Consider the following 27857-nt stretch of genomic DNA (forward strand, 5'->3'; position numbering starts at 1 on the left):
TGACAGAAAAAGTTTGAGAAGCACTGCCTTATATAGTGCTATGATTGTTTCACTAGTCTAGTGGACTGCTGGCACAGCGCTAACACAGTGTGGAGAGAGGTTAGAGCCATATGAAATCCGTTAAATTTTTTTCCAAATTCCATTAAATCTTTTTCCAAATTCCGTTTTTCATTTTAATATTTCAGAATTCTGTATTTTGCTTTGTACGCTCATTTTACCATCAGAAATAGTGTCTAATAAGTGGGAATGAATAAATGTCCACAATTTAATAAGATATAACAGTCCATTTAATAGGGCTGTCTTAAATACTTCGAAGCTTCAAAGCTTCGTTCGATGGGCATGGGATTCGAATATGAAAAAAATTTGATTATTAAAAAAATTAAATAAAGATTATATATATTTTTGCAAAATCAACTCTGCGTCTCTTTGTTAACTACAACAAGCAATGCTGTTTGTTATTTAAGATGAGGTCGGACTCGGCACTGACAGATTTGTGTTCATTGTGCTGCTTTTATAAAGCCTCAAATGACGGCTTACAATATTTCATGAAAGCAAAGTGTTGTTTGTCTAAGATTTAAAAAGGTTTAAACTTTACAGCACTGACAAAGTTGAACAAAGTGCTGTACAAGTCCCACAACATAAAAAAAAAAAGTAAAAAAAAAAGAAAAAAAAGAAACTTAAATTTTTAATTTCTTTTTTAATAGTTGATTCCATTTTTATTGCTCAATTCCACGATTCCGTCCGCGATTCCGTGATCGCGGATTCCATATGGCTCTAAGAGAGGTCTGGCTATGAGAGACTACCAGTGGAACAAGAAAATCAGACCAGAACTAAAATGTATTCAGATTTAAATACAATGTGTTGCGAGAGCTGTAAACTAACACTGTTACTAGGTTGCGTCACACAGAATCAGTTATAAGCTAGCTAGCTGATGCAACATTAGCTATCCCACCAGGGAGAGGAAAGAAAATCTGAAAAGAAAATGGAAATGTTTTTGACACTGTCAGGAACCAAAAGAAAAGCTGACGCACCCATGACAAGCATTCCAGGTAACATTAACATCCTTCACGTTACAAAGCCAAAAACAAGACAGTATGACGAGGCACACCTCTCCCTGAGAGCCCTCTGCTCACCCTTGGCTTCACTTCTACTTTTGCCCTCAAAATAAAAATAAAAGTAAGCGGTTATATAATTAATTATATCAAATAAATGCACATCAGAACATCAAGAGGAACCTCAAGTTTAATGTTTGAATGAAGAGAGACCAGTAGAAGAAAATACAAAATAGATGGTGTGGTATTTTGTGTAGGCTAATGCTTTCCTGACTACACAAATACATTTGGTCATTTTCAAAGCTCTCTAAAAATATATATGTGGGGGGTTGGGGGTATGTTTGGGAACCACTGTGTAGTAGTGTGTCAGATAGAGAAATCCATGCAACACATCCATAACACTGGCCCCATCGTCGCTACATGCAGTTCCCACAATAACTCCTAAAGATTTTTTTTATATTGGGTTAAATGGTAAATATATGTTGTTTGATGTTTGTTTTATTTAATATTTCTCTATCAGGAGCCAGACACTGGCTATGAGGGAAATCAATTGCCTTAATTTAATCCATTGATTTTAAATTAAACAAAACAGGCTGAACTGGTTATCAAAGAAGCCAATTGTGAGAATTTGGATACTGGAAACAAAAACAAAAAAAGAATAATAACTTTTAATAAATATTTTGCAAGATCCAAATGGACCAAAGCAAGAACGCTATCGAATGGAGATACAAGCTAATTACCCGCCCAACATTCCCTGCTGAATATGCCTAATGTTTACGAACAGCATAGAACTAACAGCTAGAGCTCAAACTAATTCACCCTGCGCCGTCTGCATACTAATTCTGAGAGCTAACCTTACAGTCTATCTGCGTTGCTGCTGAGTCCTGGGCGGCTTCAGGGCAGAGACAGACTGCCTGATCTGTGTCGGCCATGATAACAATACAGCAGCCATTGATGAAAGGCCTTGTAGAGATTTATTACAAGCAGGGACTGGGGAATACGGTGCCAGAGAGCCTGGATAGCCCACATTTGAATACAGACCACAAATTATAAACAGTTTCAGTAAATGAAGTGACTGAGAGTGCTTTGTTCCACGGGTGTACATCTTCCTCGTAAGCTACATGCTGTAAACCACTACCACTACAATGGCCAGTGCTGGGAAAGGAAGTTGTTGAAGTCTGGCTTTCCTGCTTTCGCTGTAGCCAAGAATTCAAAATGTTTATAGTGGTTTCAAGAGCTGACTCATCTAATGATTCACGGATTAAACGTCATGTGTTTCATGTGATTCATGTGTGCTTGATCATAGGGCAGATCATACTGTAGTAATGCCCCAATCTATGATTAAAAAAAAAAGTTGAATCAATAGCTGTGTTTCCATTCATTCAATTGTAAAAATCTTTGAGAAATGGTTAAATAAACTGAATCTGAACTAGAAGAATGCACTGAGTAGAGTGCGGACCTCTGCCAAGGCTTAACAATCTCCCGACTTTGCTGCCGCATGCAATATTTGACTGGGTACTGGGTAGTTGACCGAAACAAGACTGTACGACTAATACGTCAGAAGATATGCTCATTTGAAAATGGAAGGTTTGGCCTGATGGTGACACTAGATGAAAGGTCATAGGGGTCACCGAAATCAAGAGCTTTCTTCCTCTTGGGGTCACGAATGTGCACAGCATATTTTATGGCAATTATGCTATTACAGTTTGGCCTGATGGGGGGGATAGAGTAGGGGCCATGGGGCCAAATCAATAAGCATCTTCCTCTAGCTCTTCTGCCCCCTTAGTGACTATTTTGTGTTTTTTGCCTATATTTTTTTGTGTTTCTGTGTACAACGATGGCTGTGTTGATTATTATGTCATGAAATTGTGTCCGTTTGCTTATTTTCCATATATTCACAGAATTTGAAAAGATTAGATTTTGAAACCCTCTAACACAAAAGTTAACAATATTAGCTTTCAAACCGTCCATAGTGGTTTATTTCTTGCCATGGGGGTTAGGGTTAGGGTTAGGGTTAAGGTTAGGGTTACCCAGACAGAAAGATTAGGAGAAGGTAAAATCGCATCCCTGTGCCCGTGCCCACCCCAACACTTGCTCAACCGTCCCCTAACCTAACCCTAACCCCAACCCCAACCCTAACCCTAACCCTAACCCCAACCATAACCCTACAAACGGAAATATTTGGAATCTTTGATAGATATGTTGAGTTAGGTTCATAGTGGTATTCATAAAAAAAGAATTGGAACGAAATATTACAAATTAAGTTTTTTATGACCTTGAACGTGATGCAATATTTTCATGCACTAAGGTGACAACTCTGCAAAATCGTTAGGGGGGCATAAGAGCTAGGGGCCATGAATGTCCACAGCAAATTTTGCAACTATAGGAGAAACGGGTCAGGACATAATATGCTTATTTGAATATTTCGCCCCCGATGATGTTCTTATTCTAGAGGAGAGAGCAAGGGGTCATCAAACCTCAATGGTGTTTGTCTGCTTTGTCCACTTGGGGGAATGTGCACAGCAAATCCCATGGACAATCCAGCCTTTTTAAGATATGGTGAGAAAGAAGCGAAAACAGCACCTCTCGCCAAGGCTTTACGGTAGTAAAACGGTAGTTAATGGCGAAAGACAAATCATTTATTTATCCTGTTTGAATTCTGCAACTTTCTCGACTTGCAAATGTATCTTTTAAATTGACAAACATCGTATGTGTAATTCATGGCACAACTCAAATAGGATCAAAATATGTGTTGTATCTCGCCATTGACTACTGTACACATTATTTCCAAAATAGGGACCCAAGGTGGTCAGTGGAAGGGGAGGCCTCTCTATTTGACCATATTTATCAACCCTCTATGGCCTTATCTATTCAACAAATGCATTTCCATTACATATTTATTGCATAAACTTTTTTTATTTTTTTTAACTCTTAATTTTTTTTATATCAAACGTTTTATAAAATGTTGCCGTTTCCTTCCAGCTTTTCCATTGCTAATCGGAATATATATCTGTTTTAATCCAGTATTTATAAACAGGACAAAAAAACAAGCCTTTTACAGCCACAAAATACAACAAATACAACTCATATTTACCATAGTCTAGTGTTAGTCATTGTATAAAGAGCTCAGTCTATCAACTAGAGAATGAAAACATGTCTCCATTGATATTTCTTATTTTTGGTGGTGGGGCTATCTATCCATTTACTTATATTTGGATCACTGATTGGGCCTCATTCGCTTGCACGTTGCTGGGCCGTAAATGAATGGCAGAGGATTCTGGAGGTTCAATTACACTGGGCTCTGGATTTGTTTCTGTTCCATGTCCTCGCCTCTGACTTTTGTGGGTATGTTTGCTCAAATGATCTGTGCTTTGTTTCATAATGGCACTTCACATTGCCCGCTTTTTAATTGCCACGATTTCAGTACATAAGAGGCAGACTGGTTTTGCCCTCGCTGCGGTAAGAATAAAGACATATTGGTCTGTCCATTCATCCTTGAACGCTCGATTTTCGGCATCTACTTTCTTATTTTTAAGCACGCCATTTTGTCATATCTCTTCTAGCCCATGCTTTTGTTTCTCCCGCATTCTCTCTCCAACCTTCGTCTCTCTCGCTTTCTCTCTCCAACGATCTATTTCTCTTCAGCGCACTGTAAACAATCACTTTGATTGGCTGAGTTGCGTGAAGTAATTGAAATAACACTTGTGATTGGTCTGGGGGCTTCGGCTCCAAACCAGCGCAGTTGAAGCTGGAAGAGCTCTGCCTGTTAAAGAAACCCTCAACATTATGATTAATTTATCATTAATTTATCAGAAATGGGTCGCGGCCCGGATATAACCGTCACGCGGTCCGCTAATTAGTGAAGCCTGTTTTATAGGTACACTACTATAGCAAGAATGCCTGTAGGCTTTGAGCCGTTTGGCCTCATGGTGGCGCTATTCCCACAAAAACATGAACAGGAAGTGATGGAGTACTTGAGAACGCTTTGTCTGATTTGCATAGTTATATATATAACTAGATGGTGCAAGGCGGAGTCTCCAGCGTAGTTCACCGGCGGCCATCTTGTCACAGGCAACACGCCCCACTCATAACATGAATGTCTACAGTGCATGGCCATGTACTATTGAAATAACCATAGCTTGCTAAATTTTCAACCGAGTTATTACAAACGTTATTAACGTGATACAGGATGCTTGGACATGATTTCAAAATTTCATATGAAAGTCCATTATAAGTATGCAGTATGATAACTACATCTCTGATGTTTATTTAAGCATTACATCACGCGCAGGAGTGGTTTGTGACCAATAAACCATGCCTAGGGGTGGTCGTTAGGCCCGAGGCGCAGCCGAGGGTCGTTAGACCCCCCTAGGCATGGTTTATTGGTCACAAATCACGACTACAAGTGGTGTAAAGCTTTTATACAACTGCCAGATTCATCCAACCTTATTTCTATACAATAAACACACATTAATCGAAGATTTATTGAAAAAACCATCCGCCAGAAAAAGTAGTTCCCACAACTACAAAAAAGACAAGTTGCCTCCATGTGGAAGCAGCTTGAAGTGCATCCAACCAAACTAACACATCCAACTGTGTATTATTGGAATGATTGAGAGAAGTTGCCTCATGTGGAAGCAGCTTGAAGTGCATCCAACCAACTAACACATCCAACTGTGTATTATTGGAATGATTGATTGAAAATTTTATTACCAGATGCAGAATGGGTACAATACAGTACGGCTCAATACACACAATTGTTAAGGGAATGCAGACCTACTTTCCATAGAACTTCATTCTTAGATGCTTCTATATAAAGTAGGTAAAACAAATTAAAACGTTTTCTTTGCCCTATAGGAAAAAAACGTTTTCTTCGCCCTATTTTTTTATTTATTTCTTTTAGCCTAAACTTAACCAGTTGGAAACCAGGGGTACAGTAATAAAATTAGCAATCAACCAATCAATCAATTCAATAGACCATGCTCACTTAAAACAGCGCTGCTTCTCTCTCAGTCTGACTCCCCCGCTGTTGCAGACAGGAGTGTGTGTGTGTGTGTGTGTGTGTGTGTGTGTGTGTGTGTGTGTATGTGTGTGTGTGTGTGTGTGTGTGTGTGTGTGTGTATGTGTGTGTGTGTGTTTGTGGGTACGCCAGCGTCGGACAGTGTGAGAGTGAACGCTGCAGTCAGTGGGAAGGAAGTAGAAATTTAAATCAATCAATTAATCAATCAATCAATCTGCGATTTTTCTTTTGTTCTAGATTGACTCAAGACCCATCAATTACATCATCCAACATTGTTTAAAGGACTAACACATTCCCCTTGACAGAATCGCTTCATATTTAGTCGTTATGGTGCTATCAACATATCCATTTGTTGTCCGCGATCTTGTTTTCTCCCGGAGTGAGCCGGGGAGTGATATGTGATTCGGTTGTGGGCGGGTCCTGAGCCCAGGACCGTGGATTGTTGCCAATAAAGACGTGTAAATGGCCAATCAGAATCGAGAAATTTGCATGCCGTTGTATAAAACAAACCAAACCGTTTGAAAACCTGTGGCAAGATGGCCGCCATGTGGCAACGTCTGTCTCCATTGGCCAGCAGCGTGGGTGATCTAGCATTTAGGCCTATATATGTATATGCTGATTTGCACCAAACCTATGTGAATCCAAATATGTGAGGTCTGTGAAGATTTTAGTCTCATGGTGGGCATTTTTTTCTTTTTTTTACAAAACATTGTATGAACAAAAAAAAGTTTTTCCAATTATTAAAACATGGAAAATGTGTTTCTTTGTGATATCCTACTGATGGTATCAATATGTATTATTTAGACAGTTGATCAGCCAAACTCGATGAATAGGTTTGCTGTATGACAATGTGCTGTGAGCAGTGATGCCACAGATTACTTGTAAAAGTAATCCGATTACTGATTACTGATTACTCCTTTAAAAAGTAATCCAAGTTACTTTACTGATTACTTGATTATCAGAGTAACTTAGTTACTTTGAAAGTAACTAGGTTACAAAGTCGTCGTTCCCCCAACAGTTTTTTTTAAACGCTTTATTGAAAGTGCATAAATTGTTTTTAACTTGTTTCTCTGCACATAACGTAAATTGTTAAACTAGTGCTTCAGCTTCTGTACCATCAAGTATGGTAAAGCAACAGTCTATGATGCTCACAGCATTAGAGCAGCCAGCCAGTGGTTTTACAAAACCAGTGTATCCATTCACATCTAACAAATGCAGGCTGAACTATTCAATTATATCAACTGTAACTATTAAATTGTTTTTATAAATGTCTCTCTATAAACATACAAGCAGTCTCTCTTTAACATGTAAATTAACTGTAAATCTGGCAAATAAGAGCTTTTCTCTCTCTCTCTCTCTCTCTCTCTCTCTCTCTCTCTCTCTCTCTCTCTCTCTCTCTCTCTCACCCCTCTCTCTCTCTCTCTCTCTCTCTCTCTCTCACCCCTCTCTCTCTCTCTCTCTCTCTCTCTCTCTCACCCCATGCCTCTTTCTCTCCAACCCCACCCAGACAGCCTACATCTCTAATATAATAATAATAATAATAATAATAATAATAATAATAATAATAATTATTATTATTATTATTATTATAATATAATCCCTTCTCTCCCTCTCTGTGTGTATGTGTGTGCGCGTGTGTGCGTGTGCTTGTGCTTGTGTGTGTGTGTGTGTGTGTGTGTGTGTGTGTGTGTCTCTCTCCCCTCTCTCTGTCACTCGTGTTCTCCCACCTGAAGAACTGTGGGAGAGCATTAGAGCAGCCAGCCAGTGGTTTTACAAAACCAGTGTATCCATTCACATCTAACAAATGCAGGCTGAACTATTCAATTATATCAACTGTAACTATTAAATTGTTTTTATAAATGTCTCTCTAGTCTTCTTGCGGTTTCACTTCGTTTAGACAAGCGTTTTGGGGTGGAATTCTCAGACGAATGCAGACGAGGCTGTAACAACGGAGCCCTGCTGTCAGACGATTGGCGCATATGTCACATGACGTGCTGTGAAGACCCGCCCTACTCTGCCTCTGATTCGCAGACTGTGGATGGGGAATGTGATTGGGCCAAAGCAGAGTCACTCACAGACAGAGAGTCCAGTCACGCCGCGAGGACACATTCTTGTGTAACCCTTTCACTGCCACACCACGTCACTCCCAAATAAGAAAAACAGCTCAAAAATTTATTTTTGACTGTCGAAAACGAAATAAAATACTGCATTCCGCATGCATTATGAATTTATGATGAGATAGTAACGAAATAGTAATGCACAGCCACTTGGACAAGTAACTGCAATCAGATTACTGGCTTTTAAAGATTAACGCGTTAGATTACTATTTTCGGGGGAAAGTAATCAGATTACAATAACGCGTTACTTAGTAACGCGTTACCGGCATCACTGGCTGTGAGGTAGTATTACCATGGTCGATGCATAAAACGTGGATTCACAGCCTAGCTCATTAGCCTGGCAATTAGGCAGCTTTGCTTTCCGTCACCTACCCAGTAAAATATTGAACGTGAAAGTGGGGAGACCATTGAGCCTTTGGTGGAGGTCTGCACTCTACCGACTCAGGGAGTGAGAAACGGTAGGTAGAGAAGGAACACGTAACAATGTCTCAATAACATCTCACTAGAGTTGTTCCGATAGCGATACCAGTATCGGAAATGCCGCCGATACTGCCTAAAATGCTGGTATCGGTATCGGCGAGTACACGTAAATTCTAGCCTCCGATCCCATGACGTCATTTATCTCCTGTGGAGAGTGAGGATTATAAAATGAACGTGTTTTAAAGTGTGATGCTGTTTGTCATTTTAACAGCAGATACACTTTCTTAAATTCCATTGTCCCCGACAGAGCGTGTGACGGGGAGCTCGGACGGGATGTGTTTTGCTTGCTGGTGTTATGATAGCATTAGCTGAAAAGCTAGCTAGTTGGAACAACATCCGCTTTAACGTTACATCCAGGGGAGGAAACTAACTTTTTGGCTTACCAGCCAACTGGCGAGTAGCTGATTTTTTTTTACCAGCCAAACTGATTTTTTACCAGCCAAAGAAAATCGCTAATTGTGATAATTACTTCTTTGTACGTCTTCATCTAAATTGATTTTCAATCATAGTAATAATCACACCGTGTCTCTACTCTTTAAAATATTTATTAGCATAAAACATTAATAACAGTGTCTCTACTCTTCACAATATTAGCATAAAACATATTAACATGAAAGAAGGATCTATTCTGGACTGGGTTGGGCTGAACTGGGCAGTGAAAGATGCTGGGTTGGACTGGGTTGGGCAGTGAAAGAAAAAAAACGAAGTATGTTGTGAAGTGTATAGATAGATGTGAAATGTATAGATGTAGCAGTACTGTCTATCTGTATGTCGTGTATGTCATATGTTATGATGAATTGAAAATGGGGGACCCTGATGTAAACCAGACGAAAGTCTTTCTCTGGTCTGCATCCCCTTAACAATTGTGTGTATTGAGAATTGAGCCGCACTGTATTGTACCCATTCTGCAATCTGTTAATAAAGTTTTCAATCAATCAATCAATCAAGTTAACTTTGAACCTCGGTTGTCAAGCCGCGTCAATGTTGTGTATGCATCTGGGTAGGCATCACAACGTGTTCACTGTGCCTTTAAGACGGCACGTGGGCTGGACGACAGGGATGAATGAATGAATGAAAACTTTATTTAACAGATTGCAGAATGGGTACAATACAGTACGGCTCAATACATACAATTGTTAAGGGGATGCAGACCTGAGAAAGACGTTTGTCTTGTTTCCATCAGGGTCCCCCATTTTCAATTCATATAGACATTTATGACATACACAACATACATGACATTTATGGCATAGGGACATATAGGTATTTAGTACTGATACATTTGTGACATAAGCGGTATTCAAATATACAGTACTGTTACCCCTAGATCCTGACAGAGTATATACATATGATGGGGAGGGGACTGTACATTAGGAGGGGGTGGGTGGGTGGGAGGGAAATATACATACGGCGGGGAGGGAATATATGTGGAATATATACATGCGGTGGGGAGGAGACTGTCTATTAGGAGGTGGTGGGGGTTTTGGGCATTTACGGTGGCCAGTTTCAAATTGCAGCCTCCCGTAGGTGCTCTTTAAGAACGGTTTTGAATGTGGGCAGGGATTCACATTCCTTTACAGCTTTGGGTAGGGCGTTCCACATTGTTGTGGCATAATTGCGAAACGTGTTTAGTCCCTTGTTTGAGCCGAATCTGGGTTTAACATGATTTGTTGAGCTTCCTCTGGTGTAGTGGTTGTGGTATTCACTGACCTTTGGGAAGTATTTTGACATGTACATGGGCACCCCGGTCGTATAGTGTATCGTCTACTCTAAGCCATCCTAGGTTGTCAAAGTGGGCAGGGGTGAGGTGGGTTCTGGGGTTCAGGTCAAGTAGTAGTCTGACCAGTTTGTTTTGTGATGTTTGTAATTTTGTTTTAAGCGCCTTTGAGGTGCTTTGGTACCATGAGGTGCACGCATAGTCATAGTACCCTTGAATGAGTGCTCCTGCCAGAGTCTTCAGGGTATTCTTGTTTACCAGAGAGGAGATCCGGTACAAGAATCTAGTTCGTTGGTTGACTTTTTTTATTACATTGGATGCCATTTTGTCACAGGAAAGATTTGCCTCTAGGATGGAACCCAGGTAGGTAATTTCATCTTTCCTTGTGACAATATTGTCACCCACTGTAATTGAGAAGCCGTCGGTCTTGCTGAGTTTGTTATTTGAACCGAAGAGAATGGACTCTGTTTTGCCCATGTGTAATGATAGTTTGTTATCAGCGAGCCATATGCAGATTTTGCCTAGTTCCGTGCTGAGGGTTTTTTCAACCTGCAACTTGTTCTTGTCAGAGACCAGCAGGGCTGAGTCGTCCGCAAACAGGAACAAGTTGCAGTCACAGGCTGACGACATGTCATTTGCATAAATTAGGAAGAGTAGCGGTCCTAGTATGCTTCCTTGTGGAACACCACAGCTCACTGTGAGGGGGGGGGGATAGAGTACCGTTTACCTCTACCATCTGTTCTCTCCCCTCCAGGTAGGATTGCAGGGCTGTGAAATACAGTCAGTGTTGTGGTATCGTCAGTTCGGTTGGTGTGTTGTTGTGCACTGGTTGAGCATGCAATAAAACATATAACCTTACGTCATAGTCCGGTGCGTTTTTGGAAACATTATAGTCATAACAGATACACCTAGCTAACATGGGGCTGGCTGCTTTGAGCACACACACACATGGCTAACATTAGCTAGCAAGCAGCTATATAGCTAAAACGCTAACTAGAAGCTAACTACTGTATACTGTTCCAATAGACTAACATACACCTCTGTGATTTAAATGTGTCCTTGCCTTATACTCAAGGGTTGTATTCGGGTTGGATGCAGTTCCCCGTTGGCCAGTCTGTCTGTTTTCCATCTTCTGCTGTGTTTAACGTTATCTGTTTGCGAGTGCTCCCTTGACTGATGGCTAGTACCGCGGGACTTTTATTCAACATTATATATGTCCGCCGCGGGTTGGCCAGTACTGCGGGAACTTTTATTAAACATTCTATATGTCCGCGGGTCTTGTGCAGTGCTCTCGTGACACTGTCAACTAAAGCGAGCACTCAGAAGACGCGCACCGTTTGCCAGTGACGGTGATTGCAGAATGTTTTTTTTTGTTTTGTTTACTAGTCGCCAGACTGGCGAGTGGTCTTCATGAATCACTCGCCAAACCTAAAAAATACTCGCATTTGGCGAGTAAAGTGGCCTAATTTCCTCCCCTGGTTACATCAAATCAGATGATCGCCTGTCCTTTCTCCAGGACCTGACACTGTCCGTCTATCAACAATAATGCACCCACGGTGAATCGTATTTAAGTCAAGTAGCTACTGACTAGCGTTAGCTGACTAACGTTATCAAATGTCAATGCGGGGAAGACGAGCTAGGTCAGCTAGCTTAGCTTGTTAACGGTACCTTGGCTAAAGTTGGTGCTATTCATAATCCAGCAATAATGGCTGCAGACCTGCAAGCAAAGTACAGCAAGTTCCAAGTGCCAAAGGATAAGAGTCTGAGGCGGAGTCTCAAAAGAGAATGTTGAATATTTATTTTGCATCGAAAATCACAACATGAACGTTACTACTAGTATACTAGTATAGCCTAACCTCGTTCCCAGCTTTATCTCGAGCCAGAGCCTCTGCTAGTACTAGCTTACAGACTGGGTAGCGAGCGTCTAACGTCCGTGCGGATCATTGGAGTAGGGTATATCTGCAGTGCCGCAGCCCCATACTCATTGATTAATGATACTAATACTAATCTATACAATCACCTGTTGTTAAATAAATACCATTACTTTCTAGTTATTACTAAAAAACAGTATATATAAAACGGTATCTGTAAAAAAAAGAAAAGTATAATTTATATAATATAGGTTTTTTATTTTTTATTTTTTTGTATGCACTGGTATCGGATCAGTATCGGTATCGGCCGATACCCAAAGCTTAGGTATCGGAATCAGATCGGGAAGGAAAAAATGGTATCGGAACATCTCTACATCTCACCATCTGAATCATTGCACTTTAATAACGTGTGATTGACATATCATTTTGCCTAGATTCTATTTCCTCTCTGATGCGGCTGACTCAGGCTAACAGTATGAATTATGAGACATAATGGTGAAGAGCCGACCCTCAGACAGGGGCTAACATATTGTATGACCTTAAAAAAGATGAGGGCAGCGCTGACCGACTTTTCCTGCTTCTTTTTTCCTCCTACTTCTCCCAGATGTCTTCTATAAAACTTGAATGGTTTTATTCTTCTGTGGTAATAAGTATACTTGCTTCTTTGAGAGTAAGGAATAAAAAAAAATTAAAGGCTGACGGTAGCAGAGAATGCAGACCGGTGCTACACGCTACATCTTTCGCAATCAACATATGGAGGACATATATCAAACATATGGAGAACATATATCAAACATATGGAGGACATATATCAAACATATGGAGAACATATATCAAACATATGGAGGACATATATCAAACATATGGAGAACATATATCAAACATATGGAGGACATATATCAAACATATGGAGGACATATATCAAACATATGGAGGACATATGGAGAACATATATCAAACATATGGAGAACATATATCAAACATATGGAGAGCATATATTGAACATATGGAGCACAGGTAGTTTCACACTTGCTATTGTAGTTGACGAGGCTAAAGTGCACTCAGTAGCTGGCAGTGGTTTTATGGCTGCAGCCCTGGAGCAGATTTACTTAGATGACGTCAGTGGCTTTGAGCCAGCTTTTTCCTTTTTGGTGGCACTCTGCGTTGGCCTCACCAGAGGCCTTACTCAAACTGCTGAGCAGCAGACCATACTCAAAAAATATTCCCTTTCCAGACCAGGGTTTACCTCAGGGCACACAGAAAGCCAGGAAGCCCACAGGAGTGTTCTCTTTCTGAGCTTTGACCGTGTAAAACACTGATGTTTCCATGTGCCCCGAACCGTGGCCCCAAAATGTCTCATCTTAATTGATGACCCTTTTGTCCAAATCACATTCAAAGATCGCAGATCTTTACTACCCCACACGTTTGGGGTGTAAGCGTAAAATAAATAATAACTCCATTTCAGCATTTTGATTAGATGGCGTAATGGACCGTAATAAAAACAAACAAACCTTCATATTTCCGGAGGGAACTTCACACGCCTTTAATCACAGTTAACGGACAATATTTCTCTGATGTGTGCATAATTGCATACGTTGTAAATTACATGTTTTATTCCTAATTCCTTTTTTATTTCTACTCCATAAAGAATTAAGATAAAAAAAAGGTGGACAAGGAGAACAAGAATAGCACAGGCAGGAAAGAAGATCAAAGCTCTGAAAATATCTAGGCTTACTTGTCAAAGGCCCAACACTTAATCCATGAAGTGGTACAAGGTTTGCTCACATTTGTAATGTGTACAATATTTACACAACGTTATTTCAGGAAAGTTACAAAATTATAATAAAAGAAAATCTAAATGTTCAATCATCAAATCATACAATCGTCAAATCATGCAATCAATACTGCAGTGCTGGTATGTTCTTTCTAGCGGATTTCATTGCCAGATCCGCAAAATGTGAGTCTTCCCACAAGCAATAACACATACTGTAAGGACCTCTTTAAATCTAATGCTTAACGAATGTGCTTTTAATTTGTCATGAAATAACTCAACTTCGAGAGAATTACACTGGATCATATGGTATAGTGTTGTCTCTCACCTGCTGCAAATAGCAGCATCTGTATGTCTTTATATTGCCCCTCTCAATCTAGATAGATATATATTAGTCCGACTCCTACTCCTTTCATAAATTCATCATGAGCCATATGGCAATCATCAGACAAACCACAATACCAACAACAACAAACAACAGAACACAGCAACATTATCACATACCTAATCTATTCACAACATATCACCAAAGTGCTCTATATATTATAAGGTGCCGCATCCTCACACACTGAGGTTCAGTTATTCAGTTTGGTTTGTTCAGCAGCTACTGGCAGGCACCAATGATCTGCGAGTCCAGTTGGTTTCGGGGAGGGATGGCGCCCTATACCATCTATGCCTACAACAGCTCGTATGCTCTAAAATAGGGGATGTGATTAGGGCTGCCGCGGTATTGATGTTTTCCTTACAGCACAAATTTGCGAAATATTTCCTACCGCCGCGGTTACTGCAAAAATAAAAAATAAATAAAAAAGGTTTGAATGCATTTTTTTCTTTTTTTTTAGTAGTAGTCTACTCTTTATAGCATATAGCCTGCCTCTAGTCTAAATGTCTATCTTTAGAGGATGACTTTGCAGCATGAATATTGTTTGGGATTCGGCAAACACGCATTCGTTATTGAAAGTGAAACATGGATTCGAAGTCTCCCCTCTGGTCGTGCACCGTTCACTCTGTGTCGCGGGCAGGGGTGGTAGCGCCCGGCGGTTACCCCCCCCCCCGACCCTTTCTTCTTATTATTATTATTATTATTATTATTATAAAGTTACTACTTATGATTAACAAAGGCATTCGTTTTGTGGCATTAACGTTATATAGTTACACGTTCAATGACATCAGCGTATTTACCGGACCATAGCAAGGCAAGCATGAGCGTGCTGAGTTGTGCCCATTCTGCGGTCTATTAATAAAGTTTTCAATCAGACAAGTGTATAGAACGAAGGGCTTTTATTATAACATTTGTTGCAGTAAAATCATTATGCCTCGTTTAGTACTCCTGAGGAGCGATGGTAGTCCACTCCGGCGGGGAGCTAACGTTATTAGCCTTGTTGTGAGCTCTGATCAATGGCTGACATTCAGGAAGTAAAAAACGAATAAGCGCTTGCCGATTGGTGGTAACAGCAGAGGCGGGTGCAAGCGGTGTGACGTAATTGGCAGAATCGACTGTCAATCAAAATTGTTCCGTTGGATTGCTTTGGTTGAGAGTATTATTATAAAAAACAGTGGTGATGCGGTATTCAGCTAAACTCTGCGGTGGGCGTGATGTAACAGCGATACCGCGGTAATGCGGTAACCGCGGCAGCTCTAGATGTGATACAATAATCGCCTGACCTTTCCTCACCACTAGAGGCTCACAGGTCATCATCGTCATGCAATTTTAGCTGAATCCATTGCACATCTGAACGGTCAGGGAGAGGCGATATAATGGTGCAGTCCCTAATGCTGGAATTATACATCTCTTTCAGCTTTTTAATTACCCAGTGAGGCGATCATTTAAATTTGTTTTGTGGAACAATGAGTATTCATTCCATCACTTCAGCATCAGTAAGAGGTATGGAAGATGCTATTCTTTATTGATCTGAGATATTTTGGTTATAATACCAGCCAGTTAGGCAAATATAATTTGATTTTGAGATTTTGTTGTATTTTGCTTCCTAAAAATGTCTTATATGAAACTAGTGACAATAAAATGTCAATAACATACATGTAGTTGTTTATTTTACTTCATTTTGCCTGATTGCATCCATAAATGTGCACATATTTAATGGGGAAGTGCCTCATTTGCATATATAAACATAGAATTCAGAAAACTTGCAATATATTTTTTCTTAGTTTATATAACAAACTGGGAAAGTTTCATAGTGATATCTATTCAAATATTTGTTTTGCCTATTAGGGGGTACTACACTGTTACTACACTGTTTGTAGCCTGTGTGTGTTACGTTCTGGACACCGACCTCGGTCGGTGACCACCCACATTCCTGGCATATGTCACTGGGCTTGTCACCTGTCATTTCCCTGTCAATTAGTGCTGTCACTTAGGGGTGGTTCCTGATTGGCTGTCACGGGGGTGTGTGTGGAATGTTGGTATTTTGTCTCTATTTAACATACCTCTCCTCTGCTTGTCCATTGTCAGGTCTTCACTAATTGCGTTCGGGCATAACGCGGACGGTTCTACTGTGGACCTCCAATAAGCTCCCATTTACCTTATCTTACACTTGTGCTTTTAGCACTTGTTCTCTCTTAGAATTTACTCTGTGTTCTTACTATTAAAGTCGAACCTGTTCAAGAGTAAACACTCTCTGTCTCTGTGATTGCCTTCAACCATTGGAATTCACCTACCTGCATTCTGACATGTGTGTAGTTCTGTTCAGTTCAATAACATCATTATTATTATTATTCAGTTATCAGGCATGTATTTAGGTTGTCTATTACTAATGGTTTGATTATGTATTGTGTTTGTAAATAGCTGTTTAAAAAAAATGTATGGCATTTTACAATACAGAACTTTGAAGGCGTTTTCCCAAAAATGCGTTTTTATGCGTTTTTCTTACACACTTGGGTATAAATGTACCATTTCCATAGCACCTATACACACCATACTTTCCACATTTCTTCCTATATATACCCTGCATCTTTGTCCAGAGGGGTTTGTTGATATATCATTCATAGCCTGATTTATAGTACATTTAGACCAAGAAACCTGGCGAAAATAGATTTTTTTATGACTGTAGACAGCATTTCCTGATTTATGGGATGATAAAAAGACATATCCACAATCCCCTCTGGACAAAGTTCACTGTGTTATGTGTCAACATAATGAATTTTTTTTTTATCTGGCATCATCCAATGTTGGTATTTATACCCAAACGGCATATGCAAATTAGTGCATATTTAATTAGGTAACGCCTATTTTGCATATATAAACATAAGATCTCAAAAAACTTGCAATAAATTTTTTCTGTATATAACAAACTGGGAAAGTTTCATAGTGATATCTATTCAAATTATTTTTTTGCCTATTCACCTGGGGTGTCTCACCTTAACACTTTCAGAGCCGGCCGTGTTTTCCTTTTTACCCCCTTGAATGCTCAGCAACCACTTCAATGTTAACGTTAATATCGCCTAATCTATGTTTTAAATTATTGCTATGTGTCTAATCTGCTATGTGTCTAATAATTATCAATGACCCATTTCCAGTCAACATTGTCGAAGCGGATTGTTTTTTTATCAGTTCATTTCCGTTTTATAGCATTTTGAAAAGCCCTCGTTTTCAAGAAGAAAAAAAAGAATCCCTGATAAACGCTTATGTACTGTAATATTCTAGAACGTTGTCATTGTTCGGCCTATTTATGAATCGTTTTCAAATAAACGCTAGATTATCTATAGTATATGTGTACGTATGCACGCTGGTGCCGCAAGCTGTAAATCGATTCTCTTATTTCCTGATCACTCGCACAGTCAAAACAGCCATATCACATATAGGGGGAAAGCTTATATCTCTGTGAAAACAGGTCTGATTATCCTAAGACTGGTAAAATAGATTCCTTACCTGAGATCAGATGGTATCCAAATGGATTATTCCAATTCCTGATCGACCATTCCAAAAATCTATCCTTTTATTGATCCCACGCGTATACAGTAAAACACATAATCCCCGCTGCTCTGATGGTCCAGCAAGAAGCTGATCGGCCCCGGTTACATGCGTGAGAAGTCAAATGTGGAGTCCGGGTTTTTTTCCCCCATGCATTTTCATTGAGTCCAATCCAAAAGGGTGAATTACAATCTGGGAGACGATAGGGGGCGCTTTTTTCACATCTGAGCGCCTGGGGTGGCTGATTTACCAACGGTAGACTCGGTTGATGAAATATGAATTCAGATCGCTAATAAAAAAATAAAAGCGAGAAAAAAATAATATTCTCGTTATGGGCATTCAACCCGCGGGGGGTAAACCCGAGAAATCTCGGGTTGGGCATTCAAAGTGTTAAACAAATACAAATATAAATCACATTTCAAAACACATCCCAAGACTCATCTGGTCTGTAAAGGCAGTAATGATGCATCCATGTGTCGTAAAGCTGGTCACACATTATTGTTACTGCATCAATACTATGTACGATTTCAGTTAGGTGTACAATATTTAATGCATTAAGCTAAATGGTATTTTGGTGGTATGAAATATTGACATTTTCTAAGTTATGCTCACAAAAATGTACATTGTGGCAACAAAAAAGGAAAAAGGAATTCCAGAGTATGCAATTACAAATTAATCTCCACACATGCATGCACACACACGCACACAGACACACCTTAGCAAAAGAGCTGCTGACTTAAATTATGAAGCACATTAAAATACTGGCCTTTTGATGAGGTAAGCAGACAGATATCTTATCTGAAGCACACAAGTGCCATATGGTGCTATGGTCACAACAGCACGTACGGTGTACAACATGGAAAGCAAAGTTTGGCAGATGACCGTCACCATGAAATATCTGAGCTCTAACATCAACAGCAAAACATTTATATTCTTATTTGCATCCTACAGGAGCATAAAATGACCAAAGGAGATTTTTTGTTTGAGTTTACATCACGTCTTAGTCCTCCACAAGTCAACAGCTCCTGAGCGTGGACAACTGGAGGAAGACAATGAGTCTCTCTCTGCTCACAGAAATAACCCAATCCAGTCAAGCCTCAGCAGTGCACATTATTGTCTGCAATTTACCACTGAAAGACTACATTCTTCTTTCCTCCTGTCCTCAATCTTGTGCCCCCCCCCCCCCCCCCCACACACACACACACACCACAAACAAATGCCGACACAGCGAAAGGAATCCATAGAAAGGAGAAGGTTGCCAGTTAACTATTGAGCTACTGGAAAAGTGTAATGTTATGTAAATAGTAAATGGACTGCTTTCATATAGTGCTTTTATCCAAAGCACTTTACAACTTATGCCTCACTTTCACCCATTCACTCACACACAGATGGCGGAGGCGACCATGCAAGGTGCCGACCTGCTCATCGGAAGCAGTGTCTTGCTCAAGGACACTTCGACACGCTTGCCAGAAGGAGCCGGAATCTAACGGGGAACCTTCAGGTTACCAGATGACCGCTCTACCTGCTGAACCACTGTTGCCCCCTGCATGTATAGTGTTGTTCAAAACCCCTCAATTACAACCAACTTGTGATGTCTGAGTGACATATATAAATAATAATTCTAACAATGTGGAACACCTAGGAGGCCACTTCAAAAAATTTACAAGACATTTTGTTACAATACTGACTTGAAATCAGGAGACTTGACACACTGAATGGCATTGTTGTCATATACTACTTCACCATATACAACAAAGAAATGCCAGGACAGAAAAGCAGACATTCTGAACACCTCATAATGATTTAGATCAACTCAGAGGCTAAATTTGTCCCAATATCACTGTCCCAATATGTTTGTATTTCACTGTACGTATAGCTCATTTCACTGTACGTAGATAGCTCATTTCACTGTACGTAGTCGTAGATAGCTCATTTCACTTTACATAGATAGCTCATAAGGAGCCTATACTGGGCGCAGGGCCAAGAAGCCTACCGACACAGGGCCAAGAAGCCTACCGACACAGGGCCAAGAAGCCTACCGACACAGGGCCAAGACGCCTACCAACAGAGGGCCAAGAAGCCTACAGACACAGGGCCAAGAAGCCTACCGACACAGGGCCAAGAAGCCTACCGACACAGGGCCAAGGAGCCTACAGACACAGGGCCAAGAAGCCTACAGACACAGGGCCAAGGAGCCTACCGACACAGGGCCAAGGAGCCTACAGACACAGGGCCAAGAAGCCTACAGACACAGGGCCAAGGAGCCTACCGACACAGGGCAAAGGAGCCTACCGACAGAGGGCCAAGGAGCCTACCGACACAGGGCCAAGGAGCCTACCGACACAGGGCCAAGAAGCCTACCGACACAGGGCCATGGAACCTACCGACAGAGGGCCAAGGAGCCTACCGACACAGGGCCAAGGAGCCTACCGACAGAGGGCCAAGGAACCTACCGACAGAGGGCCAAGGAGCCTACCGACACAGGGCCAAGAAGCCTACAGACACAGGGCCAAGGAGCCTACCGACACAGGGCAAAGGAGCCTACCGACAGAGGGCCAAGGAGCCTACCGACACAGGGCCAAGGAGCCTACCGACACAGGGCCAAGAAGCCTACCGACACAGGGCCATGGAACCTACCGACAGAGGGCCAAGGAGCCTACCGACACAGGGCCAAGGAGCCTACCGACAGAGGGCCAAGGAACCTACCGACAGAGGGCCAAGGAGCCTACCGACACAGGGCCAAGGAGCCTACCGACACAGGGCCAAGGAGCCTACCGACACAGGGCCAAGGAGCCTACCGACACAGGGCCAAGGAGCCTACCGACACAGGGCCAAGAAGCCTACCGACACAGGGCCAAGGAGCCTACCGACAGAGGGCCAAGGAGCCTACCGACAGAGGGCCAAGGAGCCTACCGACACAGGGCCAAGGAGCCTACCGACACAGGGCCAAGGAGCCTACCGACACAGGGCCAAGGAGCCTACCGACACAGGGCCAAGGAGCCTACCGACACAGGGCCAAGAAGCCTACCGACACAGGGCCAAGAAGCCTACCGACACAGGGCCAAAGAGCCTACCGACAGAGGGCCAAGGAGCCTACCGACACAGGGCCAAGGAGCCTACCGACAGAGGGCCAAGGAGCCTACCGGCACAGGGCCATGGAGCCTACCGACACAGGGCCAAGGAGCCTACCGACACAGGGCCAAGGAGCCTACCGACAGAGGGCCAAGGAGCCTACCGACACAGGGCCAAGGAGCCTACCGACACAGGGCCAAGGAGCCTACCGACACAGGGCCAAGGAGCCTACCGACACAGGGCCAAGGAGCCTACCGACACAGGGCCAAGGAGCCTACCGACACAGGGCCAAGGAGCCTACCGACACAGGGCCAAGGAGCCTACCGGCAGAGGGCCAAGGAGCCTACCGACACAGGGCCATGGAGCCTACCGACAGAGGGCCAAGGAGCCTACCGACACAGGGCCAAGGAGCCTACCGACACAGGGCCAAAGAGCCTACCGGCACAGGGCCAAGAAGCCTACCGACACAGGGCCAAGAAGCCTACCGACAGAGGGCCAAGGAGCCTACCGACAGAGGGCCAAGAAGCCTACCGACACAGGGCCAAGAAGCCTACCGACACAGGGCCAAGAAGCCTACCGACACAGGGCCAAGGAGCCTACCGACACAGGGCCAAGGAGCCTACCGACAGAGGGCCAAGGAGCCTACCGACACAGGGCCAAGGAGCCTACCGGGCGGCAGAGTCGGGGCGACGCGGCACCACAAGCGCTGTGATTGGCCCACATGCCTTTAGGGCCAATCACAGCGTGTTTCCGCTTTCACCTGGCTCTTGTGTGGATGGGGGATTAGCACAAAGGTTGTGTGGAACTACAGAGACCGAAAGCCCCACAACCACTGCAGCTAAAGGGCCGAAGAGAGATCTAATTCAGCCTCCATTACCCTGCGTGTCCAAAAACAGCACAGTAAGTGTCTGTCTGCTTGAATATTTGAAGCAGAGGAAAGAGAGAACAAATTTTTGTTATTATTACTATTATTATTAGTATTAGTAGTAGTAGTAGTAGTAGTAGTAGTATTAATGACACATTTCATAACATAAGTCACTGTATAATTATAGACAATTATGATTTACTTATCATAGACATAAAGCAAGCACACACACACACACACACACACACACACACACACACACACACACACACACAGATACACACACAGTAATATAATGCAGCGGCATAGCTAGTGATTGTGTATGTCCCTGCAACTGTAGAAATAATTAATTATAATAGATCGCCACTATTGTAATTCGGAGCAGATGTTTTGAGGGGAGCGTGGGAACTTGCAGGCCCGCTTTAAAAAGCATAGACTCATAAGGTCGAGCGGAGACAATATCCTATTCTTACACTTGAAAATGCTATGCAGGCCGGCGTCCAACAGGTCCACCAGTTGCATAAGCTGAAAACAAAGCATCTATTGCTACCCCAGCAAGCAGATTTACTTCTCAACATTGCAGTTAATTCTGTCTTAAGTCGATCTGTTTACTGTAGTAAAAAAAAATAAAAAGAATACAATAGCCGTTCCTTGACGGAAGGAACAAAACATAATGTGTCGGTCTGGCCCCTGTTTTCAAGAGATACACCGAAATGTGAGACACTAATTAACTGCAGGAAAAGCGATGCTTCCACCCATATCGCACAAGAGGGAAACATTTTCGAAAACAATATTCCAGTCTATTGTAGAGGAGTTGTACCCTTGTCTAAACAGCCTGTTTTTCCCCAAAAGGGGAGGAGTCGGGAAGCCTCTGTGAAGCCAACAACTTGGGAGGCAGTAATGAAGACTAGATGTTTTTTTCTGATTGGAGTACCTCCAGTTACTGTGGGTCAGTTTTGGCTGCATCACTCCACCCACTGAGCGAAGTTAACACCAACTGCCACTATTTCAATTCAAAGTATTTACCAGCCAATCATATCGGAGCTTCTAGTGGAATATAATTGACAAGATCACACGTAAAAGAAAATCCTCCAGAAAAAATGTTGACCCCTAGTAAGAAAGGTCCAGTTTGCTAGATTATTAGAGGACTTAAAACATCCATTTCCATCCAACTGGAAAGCCTGAGCATAAAGTGGCCTAAATGCATCTCAAATTCCTAATAAACCAGAGGAAGACATGAGAAAAACACACACACACAAATGGATTATTAAAAAATAAAATAAAAAAACAAGGCTACAGGCTCACAGACAGCTACAAAACTTGATTAGCCTATAATATCCTAACCATTTGGTTCAGTCAAGGTGAATCTCTGAGCACGACACTGTATTTTGAGTAGTTTAATTCTAGGGTGAACCCAACTTCTAGATGCATTTGCGAAATTTGTACCTGTAGGCTAGAATCTTGCACTGAAATCATTCCTTCATCTATGTGTCTATATGTCCAGTCCAGTGTGCTTAGAGAGTAGGCTACAATTGTAATCCCATTTATGTCACCTTGACCGTTGTCGATAAGGGTTTACAAAAAGCTATTTGTCAGTACATCGTGCAACTTTTCGAGACTTTATGGGTATTCAGATGGGAATGAGATCACCTAGATACTAGGGACCGGGGAAACGTTATGACACGTCGATGTGGCTGCTATAACTAAACCCCGTGCGATTAGACTATTTCAGTTTTAGCTGAGCAGGCATATCCCGAAAAAGGCGGATATGGAAACATAAAAGGGAGCGCCGAAGTAAAGGCTATTATCATCATAAACTGTCCTACACCTAGACTCCAAACACTGGCTATTCTCGATACAAACTAGCCTACTTCCAGAGCAGTAGTCTGCTATTTTTCTTTAAAAAAATTATTAAAAAGCGTCAAACAAAGAGAATCGCACAAATGTGAGAACTGCCAGATTGGGAGCTCTTATACTTTCTCATCTCAATCAACGGTGGCTCGACATCCATAGCCCACATCATCCCTACTGAATTGAGCAGGAGTACAGTATATACAGTAGGCCTTAAGATCACTATTGATACAATTCCAGATAAATGCAAGAACTCCTGCAAGTGTATGTGCGTGTGTGTGTATGTGCAGTGTGCGCACGTGCATGGCTTTTGTTTAAATATTGTCTAGGCTATTTACCATTGATCAAAAATAAATATGGCACTTCATCTCAAAACATACTGATGTTATGTATTCTGCAACATTACAAAGGAGTTTACACGTCTATTCCTCTGTACATTTAGTTAGTAGCACATATAATTGGCATTCCTGTAGACCTGCCTAATGTGATCAAATAACAAAAACATACTTACACAAAGTTCGATGTCGATGATAACAATGTTACCCTCAAATGTGTTGAAGCAACAAGTCTTTTAACGCAATGTTTTTCCGCTGCTCTGAAAACGCTCCAGTGAAAGCTCCAACTCCCGGCTGATCCAACTACAGAGAAGAAAACAGCAACGTTTTTATCCGTCATCTTGTCCAAAAATTGTAATTTATCAACAACAACAAAAAGATGTTCGCTTAAATGTATCCTGAATCCTGCTGGGAGTTTCTGAGGTTCATCCAGGCGACTTACTGGCTAATAGGGCGAACGGTCGGGCTTCTTTACAAAAATGTGAAAAATGTGAAAGATGTTCGTGCTATGTGTCAATGCAATGAGTGGACAAAGTGAGCACCCTGTTGCAACAGCGACAAGAATCGGCCATCTATCACACCGGTACAAACAGCCTACTTCAAAATAATAATAAGTCTAAACTGTATAGATAGGCGAATTCTATATTTTCATGACACACAATTGTTTGATATTTCGACTAAACTAAGCCTTTCCAATAGAAGTATGCAACCATTTTGTATATAATTAACTACATTGAAACTTACCTCAAACACCTCCGTTATAGATAATTCATATACAAATCGGCCCCATTTGTTTTTCTAATGTGTTTTTTTTGCAAACTGTGTAAAGTTATTCTAGTGTTTCTGGGCCAGCCGGGAAGGTGTACATGAATCGGTAGCGCACCGACAGAGATGCGAAGAATGCTCGGAATGAGAACAGGAATGAAATGAACGCGAAGAGCGAGTTTGCATCGAGGGGCGGAGCGAAGGTGTCGTCATCATCCCGGAGCGAACAGCCAGCAGAGAGCAGAGACAAGGGACAAAAAAAATCCCAGGATGACCTCACAGAGAGAGGGGAGAGAGAGAGATTTCTTTTTGACCAGGCCTTTATTCTAGAAGAAGCTGAGTGAGCGAACTTTGTGAGCATGTAGGCTTATAACAATTGGCCAACCACAAAGCAATGTAACTTTTTTTCACAATCAGTCCTTATTTGTGTTATTTGAATCGGAGAAGAGCATAATACAAAAAGCACAAAAAAACTGTTCAACTAGCTATATGGAGCCCAGTCAAACAGAGAACTGTGTTTGGTCTGTGTGGTCATGTCTGAACAAGTCATCCATCAGAAGCCAATGTTTTGACACCAGTCCTTCCAAAGAAAGGGATCTATGAAGATGAATGACTGCCTTTCTGAAGAAATCAATCACCACCTGTAACACCTGTCTGTGCACGTTTAGCTGTGAGAGAGAGACAGAAAAGAGAGAGAGAGGGGGAGTAGGGTATATGATTCAATACTTTTTAATACACTATGTACTTTACATAACAGTAACACCCCCCTTTGCGATATTGTTTCATTAACAATAGGCCTATCAGTGACGCGGGAAGTCAGTCAGCAGTGGGGGTGCTGAGATAAGTGATATAATAATAATTGTTACAAAGGGTCAGATTAAACCGAATATATATATTTATTACTTGAGATATATTGTATAGTATTTGTATATCGTCTGATATCCCTTGTATATTCTTTGTACATATACACGGAATATCCCTTTACCTAGTACAGTATGGAAGCAAATGAGTGCCAGAAGTATTTGAATTTAATCAGACACCGCATTTATAGCATTGAAAATAATAACTTTGAAAACATGTATCTGAATTTGAAAACATGTATCTGAATTTTTTCAGACACCGCATTTTTGTATCTGAATTATTTCAGACACCGCATTTATAGTTTCAGACACCGAATTTATAGCATTGCAAATAAATACTTTGAAAATCATGTATCTGAATTTCTTTGCTCCGAATTTACCTATGCGAAATAAAAATGCAGTGTTAATAAAACAATTCGAATGCATAATAAAATTAAATTCCACGCCAAAAAAATTTCTATGCATAATTGCGGTGTATATAATTCGATGTCAAAAATTCGATGCATAATTGCGGTGTATGGAATTCGATGTAAAAAACCAACATCCGGGTATCCAGCTGCAGAACCACAGAACCTCCACAGCAGCAGCACAAACAGCAGGCTGAGGCCCCTCGCTTCCATTGGCTGATTTGGGTCACGTGATTTGGGTCACGTGACCGTCCCACCCAATGGCTGAATTGGAGTATTGCACTGCGGGCATTGACTGATGCACTGCGGGATTGATTGATTGATTGATTGATTGATTGATTGAAAACTTTATTAACAGATTGCAGAATGGGTACACGTGACCGCCACAGGCCCTGATTGATTGATTGAAAACTTTATTAACAGATTGCAGAATGGGTACAGTGACGTCACAGGCCCGGATTGATTGATTGATCTGATTGATTGATTGAAAACTTTATTAACAGATTGTAGAATGGGTACAGTGACCGATTGATTGATTGATTGATTGATTGATTGAACACTTTATTAACAGATTGCAGAATGGGTACACGTGACCGCCACAGGTCCTGATTGATTGATTGAAAACTTTATTAACAGATTGTAGAATGGGTACAGTGACCGATTGATTGATTGATTGATTGATTGAAAACTTTATTAACAGATTGCAGAATGGATACAGTGACGTCACAGGCCCGGATTGATTGATTGATTGATCTGATTGATTGATTGAAAACTTTATTAACAGATTGTAGAATGGGTACAGTGACCGATTGATTGATTGATTGATTTATTGATTGAAAACTTTATTAACAGATTGCAGAATGGGTACAGTGACGTCACAGGCCCGGATTGATTGATTGATTGATTGAAAACTTTATTAACATATTGCAGAATGGGTACAGTGACGTCACAGTCTCACACCTATCACACCTCTCACACCTATCACACCTATCACACCTATCACACTGATCCCACCTATCACACCTCTCACACCTATCACACCTATCACACCTCTCACACCTCTATACCCATTCTGCAATCTGTTAATAAAGTTTTCAATCAATCAATCAATCAATCCGGGCCTGTGACGTCACTGTACCCATTCTGCAATCTATTAATAACGTTTTCAATCAATCAATCAATCAATCAATCAATCCGGGCCTGTGACGTCACTGTACCTATTCTGCAATCTGTTAATAAAGTTTTCAATCAATCAATCAATCAATCAATTGGTCACTGTACCCATTCTACAATCTGTTAATAAAGTTTTCAATCAATCAGATCAATCAATCAATCAATCCGGGCCTGTGACGTCACTGTACCCATTCTGCAATCTGTTAATAAAGTTTTCAATCAATCAATCAGGGCCTGTGGCGGTCACGTGTACCCATTCTGCAATCTGTTAATAAAGTTTTCAATCAATCAATCAATCAATCAATCAATCCCGCAGTGCATCAGTCAATGCCCGCATTGCAATACTCCAATTCAGCCATTGGGTGGGACGGTCACGTGACCCAAATCACGTGACCCAAATCAGCCAATGGAAGCGAGGGGCCTCAGCCTGCTGCTGCTGTGGTGGTTCTGTGGTTCTGCAGCTGGATACCCGGATGTTGGTTTTTTACATCGAATTCCATACACCGCAATTATGCATCGAATTTTTGACATCGAATTATATACACCGCAATTATGCATCGAATTTTTTTTTGGCGT

The 27857-nt window shown here is 41.5% G+C and overlaps 1 long non-coding RNA gene across 1 annotated transcript in view; it reads right to left on the reverse strand.

Annotated features, from left to right (window-relative positions):
* LOC311246981 overlaps nucleotides 1–24928 on the reverse strand; it is a 78548-nt gene extending 53620 nt beyond the window's left edge. The window contains exons 1-2 of the long non-coding RNA XR_014620823.1: nucleotides 24821–24928; nucleotides 24253–24379 (exon numbers count right to left, since the gene is read on the reverse strand). This is a non-coding gene — a long non-coding RNA (uncharacterized lncRNA). The remainder of the gene's footprint in view (nucleotides 1–24252; nucleotides 24380–24820) is intronic.
* Nucleotides 24929–27857: the final 2929 nt, after the last annotated feature.

This window comes from Notolepis coatsorum (assembly GCF_963971535.1).
Source record: "Notolepis coatsorum genome assembly, chromosome: 20".
Lineage (NCBI taxonomy): Eukaryota > Metazoa > Chordata > Actinopteri > Aulopiformes > Paralepididae > Notolepis > Notolepis coatsorum.